This window comes from Aythya ferina, assembly GCF_964211825.1.
Source record: "Aythya ferina genome assembly, chromosome: 2".
NCBI classification, from domain to species: Eukaryota; Metazoa; Chordata; class Aves; order Anseriformes; family Anatidae; genus Aythya; species Aythya ferina.
In genome coordinates this window covers 120,063,496-120,072,128 of record NC_140297.1, presented here as the reverse complement: position 1 = coordinate 120,072,128, position 8,633 = coordinate 120,063,496, and the positions used below count along the sequence as shown (strand labels likewise).

The 8,633-nt window shown below is 33.3% G+C and overlaps 1 long non-coding RNA gene across 1 annotated transcript; it reads right to left on the bottom strand.

Annotated features, from left to right (window-relative positions):
* Positions 1–943: 943 nt before the first annotated feature.
* LOC311433057 lies at positions 944–2,056 on the bottom strand. Its single transcript, XR_014690532.1, has 2 exons — positions 1,961–2,056; positions 944–1,803 (listed from the first exon to the last, which is right to left on the bottom strand). It is a non-coding gene; the product is annotated as an uncharacterized lncRNA (long non-coding RNA).
* Positions 2,057–8,633: the final 6,577 nt, after the last annotated feature.

The window sequence follows — 8,633 nt, the reverse complement described above, 5'->3', positions numbered from 1 at the left end:
AAAGGAAATGCCAAAGATATCTTCAAAAGAAGCACTTTCTCACTTTTAAAAGACATTAAAAAATAAGGGTTATATTTTATTTTCACTTTCTTCTAGTCCATGTTATGTAAAGTCAAAACTAGCAATCCAGTATATTAAAACTAATATTGTAGTCATTAATTGCCCCTTCCTCGATATAAAAAACATCACTGGATTGTATGATTCAGTTTTTATTATATTTTTTTTTTCTGTAAATTGAAATATATTATTAAAGAAATTAATTTGTTCCCAAGGTTTTAAATGAAAAAAACTTATTTTCTTTTTTTATATACCTAATTTATATCCCTATTTTATATCCCTACGCTACTTTCATCTTAAATGATTCTGACTTCAGTACATGGGGACACAAACCTATCAATCAACAATAATTCAAATCCTGTTGGTTTGGGATTTTGTTTGTTTGTTTGTTTGTTTTAATTCACATTATTTACCCTGGAGAATCTGGTAAGATTATCCATGTGAGTAGGATGACAGGGATTTGGCCAGATATTTGATCAGCTAATGAAAACACCTGTCTGAAGAGCAGTTTGAAAAAGAAGAAAAGAGGAATAAATAAATCCAGAATCATATGTGTGCAGTACTGACCTTGCAATTTATGTGTTAGTACATGACAGATCACAGGTGAGTAACATCTTTGTAAGCATCTCTATCCTACCATGGTTCTGTTTTAAGATATTTTGCTACATCTTAGAATACCTTTCCTAAATAAACTCCAGAGAGTAAATACTTAGGACAATAGCAAATGAGGGGTGAATGAATGTAAGAACATCAAAGGTTCTCTGAAGGAGCTGAGCTACAAGAGAAGCTTTGAACCCAGGTTAAAATGTCACAGGGTGCTACCTGAGCACTGCAGTTATCAATTTAATTCCTCCAGAATCAACAAATAAACTTTGTGACAAAGATAAAGAAAATTTAAACCTATATTTATTTCTTAAAGGCATCTTTGAAGTTACCTCTAGTAATGTATAACTACCATTTTAGACACACATTTTAAAACATTTAAACAAATTTCCCAGCCAAGTAATGAAAGATGTAACGATATTGATTTACAGACCACCAACCCCCCTCCAAAATCATCGAATGGCATTATAGCAGTAAAACTATTCTTCACAGATATTTTTATTTTTTTTTTTAGAATTTTAGGGTATAAATACCAGTTCTCTACTTAAACAGTGAATTTCTCTTACAGAGATGACCCTCCACAGACTTTAAATTAAACAGAAATTCCTATAACAAAGTGAAACACATTGCAGAAACTGAATCAAGGAGAAGTTCACAGAACTGAAGAATATGCCCAGATTTATCAACCAACCATTTAAAGCAGGAATCTAAAGTTATATTTGTCCATCTAAGTATTAGCAGCTAAAGCCTCGATTGCTTTGATGTACTTATCAAAAGGTTTATTTAATTGCTACCAGTTCGTAGACTGAGCAACGTGTTTCTGTGTTCCTAGAAACTTCTCTGAAAGCTCTCCACTTACTAAGGTACCTAAACATATTTATTTTTTTCTAATTTGTTAAGTCCTGGTACAATTCACTCCACAAAAAATCCTGAGTCTCAAAACACTACTTGTTCACACAATGAAAGGATTGAGAGACCACCCCAGTTTCTGGTTGTTGTTGTTTCACTTTGACGTTGTCTGAACTCCAGCAGGTAAGAATACTGACTTCTGATGTCCAGTGAAGAAGACGGTGAAAGGAAAGGCTGTCTGCTAATGCCTTCCAGTCTTAGAAGAGTCAAAAAAAAAAATAAAATTGATGTGACCTGTGAAGATGTAATGGTAAATTAGCAGAAAAGTTACAATTTTTTTTCAGATGATACATGCATAGGAATAAATACAATGGAAGATGGAAGAATATTGTATGTATAGATCTAAACTGATGAAGAACAACTATTTAAAAAGGATATTAACTTTACTTACCTACTGTAGAGGAATTACTTCTAAGAATTTTTAGTTTTCTAAAACAATCATTGTGTGTTTTTTCTCCCCTCAAACACTCCCAAGAATGCTCTGAAGAACTAGCGAATACAGTTCGCTTAAAAAAAAAAATATCTGGTAATATTAACAGTTTTGATAACTCTGTGGTATATGTAGGCATGTACAACATCAACTACTGCTTTTTCCACTTGTTAGAGAGACTAATGCCAAATCCCACACAACAGGATCTTATGACTTTATGATAACAAGTCAATTTCAGCCTAACGCCCTTCACAGGTGTTTGAAACCAAATCAGTGATGAGCTGAACTGGTAAGAATAAGTAAAACATAAAGTAGTTATTACTGAAAAAGGTAGACATTTAATTCACAATGAAAGAGTACATTTCTGGAACTTAGTTTGGGAATAAGAAAACACGTACCACATCTTTGAAGGAGATAAGAGAGCTTAGCCTTCCAGATGAGGAAATGTAAAAGATTAATAGACAGTGATAGCTCTTAAAGAGCATGGCTAATTTCTCTCAAGTTGTAAGATTTGGAGTACTATGCTGGCCTGGAATAGGGTAAAGATAGTTTTATTCTGTAGTCTATCATGCTGGACAAAAAACCACTTCCTTGAAGAAGTTGTGTCCTGTGACCAAGGACAATGTACAACATTAGTAACGGGTATAAAAAAAAAAAAAAAAAAAAACATGTAAAATAAAACACCAAAAATTCATACCATTTACTTTCCCATGAGTATCAATAAAAGAGAAGTTTCTTGAAAAATCCTCTTAGATATTAGAAATTGCATAGTAATGCATATATACATTTGGGGAAGCATCATGAAACCTGACAATGTAAAGTCAAGACTGCACAGAAGTCTTGCAGCCCAGTTTAGCAAATGTTACACTCTGACACATATACTGTTATGAAAACCAGCGTTTAAATTGGACCCTTGCATTCAAATGCTGCTTTCCTGATGACAAGCTGCATTGTTCGGCGTGATTTTCTGATTAAAAATAAATAAATAAATAAATAAATAAATAAAGGTTGTTCCAAGGCTCTCTAGGAGAAAGATTACTGAGTTTTAATCCAAAGATTTTATGAACAATATATGTATAATCTTTTTGGGGAAATACCTGGCAACAATGTTGTAGAGCAATTCCAACCAGACAATCTGTGTAAAAGATAAGCAGATTTAGCAAAGTGTGCTTTCATCCAGGATTGCAATGCATACAAAGGATCCTGAAAGACTTCCAACTTCAGAAATTAGCTGTTTATTTTGGAGCACCTATAGCAATAACAGCAAAACATACCACTAAAGTACTAACTGCTCATCTGCCTTACAAAATCAAAAAGGAATGTTTTGCTTTTAAATCACAGAAGGAATAAAATAAAAGGAAATGAAAATGAACTGTCATATGTAGATCTGCATGATAAAAGTACAAAAAGAACCTAACAGCTAATTTACAGAGCCTTTAATTTTTACCACCACAACAATTCCAGGATGTTTTCATGACTGAAGAATTAAACTGTCTCTGGAATTTTGAAAGGAAAATTCTATCAATACCATTACACATCTTCTCAAATATTCTAATGCTAGCATCTCAAGTTCATTAATGTGACTTTAAGGTGATGTTAACACTTTAATGTACTAAAGAAAGTAAAATAAAATAAAGTAAAATAAAATGATTTTAAAATGTACCTTACTTTACTTAGTGCACAAAGGTGTTAACATTACCTTAAAGTCACATTATGGTGCCACATGTACTGATCAAAAAAAAAAAAAAAAAAAGTTGAAAAAAGTTATACCTGGTTGGCTGATAGTTATATACCTGCCAAAGGGCATCAGACCTCCCCCAGCACAGAGCTGAAAATTACACCTCAGAGAGCAGAGACAGGAGCTAAATACTGAAATTAGGACAAGATTTGTATTTCCAGGTAAGAGAGAGCTTTTCCCTTGATAAGTCTGTCTCTGTGTCACTCGTGGGCTGGTGCTTTCCTATACCATCCTCATCAGGTCTCTGTGGACCATCCAGTGTTTTTCCACAATTCTGTTCTTCCTGTGTGATAGAAATTTGAAGAGGTATTTATGATTTTATTTAAATATATGTCCATTCCAGCTTATGCTTTTGAAAATTATTTTCTATTCAACGGATGTAACCTTTTTCCCTAGGACAAATTATGAATCTGAAAACAATTAAATCGTAACAAGGCTTGTAATTTTTGTTACATTTCAGCTTGCTGCTCATAGAAGACAAAGACATTCTCATATCTCTGTTCTTTTTCTTTCATCAGTTTCAACAACTGTTGTATTAATACAGTACACAATAGACCCACACATCAGCACACTAAATTTTCTATCAAACTGCACTTTCTCTGGAAGTGTTTCTAAAATCTGTCTTGCTAACCCACTATTGCTTCATACCTGTCTGCAGTGAGCTCTCCATGTAAAATAAACATATGCCTAGTCTCAGAAAAATGCCAGAAATTTGCTCTTCCCCACTCTAACCAGTATGTACCATTTTTTTATCGGATTTTGAACTGCAGGTTATAGCATGGTGGAATTCTGCAACATCTCTAGCTACACTGTTATCTAGCCTTTGGGGAATTCTTTGTTTTTATCTCTTTGTCTCTCTTTGTTATATGTAACCACAGCTGCTTGTTAGCTTTCTAATATTTACAGTCATTCTAAGTACCCCTGGTTTTCCAGATGTATGTTTATCCTAGGACAGCATATATGTGTACTGTGGAAAGAAATTATATTCTCATTGCTCTGTGAAGGCTGCCAGTTGTCTGTGGTGGTATAATTTAAGTTCATTAACATCAAGAGTTTCAGACTTGTTCTTTGTTTGACTTTCTGACAAAAGGTGTATAAGCATGGATATATACTGATCTTCTGCATTTTCTCAGATTGTCTTTAGAGTTTGGCGTGAAAATGCAGAATGACACAGAAAGCATCCACCAAACACATCAAAGATCTTATGTTTGTAGATGTATTTCTTGTTGCAAAGCTAGGTAGGAAATATATATATTAGCTATACATATCCCTTCTTATAGCATTTAAAAATATATTTTATAGTTATCTACAGAGAATTTTTTTCCTTAGTTTCCACTCTGGAATATGTATTGAACTTGCTTTTGTAAGACATTTTTCAGAAAAGTTAAATTTTTGTTAAAGTTACTGGTTGTACCTTTAGTAAGACCTTCCTCTAAGCCCTAACTTCTAGGAGTCGCATTGTATTTGTGCCATTAAATCACTTGGTAATATTTATAACAATGATTAGCATATCCTGGCTATTCAAACACATCCTAGTAACCAGAAATGTCCATGTAATAAAATGAAGCGTCTAGCAGTGTAACAACATCTTTTTCCAGATGTATTTTTTATTTCGCCGATGCCCATATGACATGAATCATCACCATTTGCATGACTGAGGATTTGCACATTCATTTCAGAAAATAGTTTTAGCAGTCTATCTTCACGACCTAAAGATTTGTCTTCTACATTTATAGTAATAATTTATATTTGTAATTTAAATTGTCTTGTAATTTATATTGTCTTCTTGGTTCCATAACTTTGCATTATGTAGCTTTAATATAGTTTCTTAATTGCCGTTTCCTTTTGAATTTGCATCATGCTAAAGATGCCTCTGCCTCTGCAGTTCAACAGATTTATTAGCCATTCAAGATACCATTTCTTGTTTGTCTGCATTTTCTTCTTGCATTTGTATTTGATTAGCTGTTAGTCTTCAACTTAAAAAGCACACACTTTTATATTACAATAACTGATAGCAGCAAAAATCTTGTACTCAGAATCGTACTGCTAACTTCCTGATATGATTTTTTTTCCTACAGACTACACCATCTTATTATTCTTGCAACAATTTTTATAAAGGAATAGATAGGATTTTATGTTACACTTTTTTCATGTTACCTTTACGCTTGTTTTCTCTCTAATTCCTCTGTGTGTGCGTATTTTATACACATTTGGGATATATTTTTCTTTTTAATTTCACTTACTCTTCAGGTTGTTTGAAAAACTGTCTCAGCTTTTAGAGATGTGCTTATTTTGCACCTTATTCTGCTTATTTTTGAATCAACACAAATTTTATTCAAGGTCCTATATCTTTTTTTGCCTGTTACCTAATTTAACAAAATTAATTTGTCTATAATAATCATATACATTGGGCACTTTACAACGCTTGGCTAAAGCTACCGAAAAGATACATGAATATCATTATGTTTGGGTGGAAGAGACTGGATAACTTTTAAAATAGCAAGTAAATTTGTTACTAACTTATCTAATCACTATCGAAACACATGGAAACCTTTGTCTATTATGGTCACTAATGTGGCTATTTTGATTTTGCTTTCTTTTTATTTATTGCTACTCCAACATCACAGATTTTCCACTATAAAGTATGTTTGTTTACTCTTTATCACATCTTTTAGTAGCTTAATTACATCATATTTTTATTACATAACAATTATATAACAACCCCTACTCAATATTACATCTCTTTCCTATCAAACTCATTTGTTTCCACTCTTTATCATTTTTATTTTAGGTGATATTTCTTAGCTTGGATTCCCTGGGATTTCAGAAGCTGACTGTCTTCTGACAACATGAATAGTACCAAGGTTTAACAAGAGAAATCTGAAACTGTATAATATTTAGGCTCAATTCCCCTTTTTACATGCAATATTAAACAAGATCCTCAAAGCACAGTTCTCCAAATTCCATAGACAGAAGTGGCACACTCCCTATGAAACTACTCATGGTAATACAGTTTTTAATATTGGTTAGTCAAAAGCAGACGTACATCGGATGCTTGGATGGAAAGAACTTGATTGCTATACTGCATAGAATAAAAACAGAGTGTTTCAAAAATGCAATGCTATTGAAAAGCTCACAGCTAACAAGTGTGAAGTAGAGTCCTGCCACTGTAACCAGCCAAATGCCACCAATATGCTAAATAAAACTTGGAAAACTTTTATTGACTAGCAAGCTCAGCATGTTGGAATAATAAGGAAGTTTGGAATTTCCTCTCTTATTTGGAGAGTCTTTGCAGAAATATCAGCTGGTATCTGCATCAGACTGTGCTATGTATAGCTTTGTTGATTTACAGAGGTCTTTAGAAAGCACACACCCAATGTTTTGCTTCACACGAATAACCCTGTATAGATAAACCACCTAGCATACCTGAAATTTAGTTTTTGCAGAATGAGAGTTAAAATTGCTTTTTAAAGTTTAGGCCATAAAAAGGGATACTTGTCTAATTTCATCATTATCAAATTGAGGTTATTTAACAGAGTTAATTTCTTATTATGAAAGTTATGCTCCAGACTTCCAAAGGACAACTGCTTGCAACATAAAGCAAGTTATGAAGAAAAGGGGGAATGCATTAGTTCATTCCAGTCCCTACACTCAATGTAATTCTTATTCTCCACTTTGTTTTTCTCAAAAACATATTTCCTTTGAGATTTTTCATAATGTTAATTCATTATTTTTTTTAATCTGTTATTTTTGATATTCCTAATCATATGAAAACATGAAAAATAAAATGTCACTCTTAATTAAAGTGTTGTTCTTCAAATATTCAAAGTTACTGCAACATTTCAAATATTTGCATTACAGCAGTGCCTACGGATCACATCTGAGACAGGGCACAGTGCGATAATATATTTCTTTGCCAAAAAAAAAAAAAAAAACAAGAACACATAAATACATAATACAGCTCCTTTTTTAATGGTATAGAATAGAGTGAGGGGTTACACTTCATGTCACATTGGAAAATCTGTGACAGAGGTCCAAATGAAACTTGGTCTGATGAAGAAAAAGATGCAGTCAAGTAACAGTCATACGAGTAACCTCATTAACAGAGCTCTGTGGTGGCTATTCTATATCACATTAAGTCACCTTAGCCACACAGCTTGTTTTCCTCCTTCCTTCTTAACCTGCACAAATTTTGCCCAACATTGAACAGGAGAGGGTGAGCAAAGCAGGAGAAAAGAATCAGCACTCATTTCTGAATAAATAAACACACCATTCTGATAATGTTGCTAACAGCAGAGAACTCATGTAGTGATTCAAATATACTTTGTTCAGAAAATTCTTAACAATGCTGAATGCAAAAATGCCCTTTGTATTGTGTTCTGCAAGATGCCTACCAGTCATGGAGAAGTATTTAGCATTCCTATTCCTGCTCAGCATTTCTGCAAGCCTGCATTTTTTTTATTTATTTTTTTTTTAAGTTACAGCAAGCTTCAAGGAAAGAAGTTACAGATCTACAGATAACAGAATGATTTCTGAAAACCATTAGCAAGATTTCTCCTTTAGCAATAAATAGTGTGTATAATGAAAGGTTTACTTTCCCAGAAGTGCTTATGGGACTTAAGATTGCACAAAAGGGCTGTGAAATGTGTTTCCCTCAGTTCTGGCTCTTTAGTTCCTGGAGCCTCAGGTCACATTCAACTCATAGTTCCTATCAAGCTTTTCCCAAAGGACCTTTGGGCTCCTGCAGTAGCCAAACTTCCCTGGAACAGGAAACTCTATTTACACTGATGTCTTAAAGCCTGGTGCTCATCCATAAAAGGGAATAATAATACTTTTAGGAACTGCATTTTTCTTAACCTTTAACAGACCACAAGTGTAGTCTAAAATGTACATTCT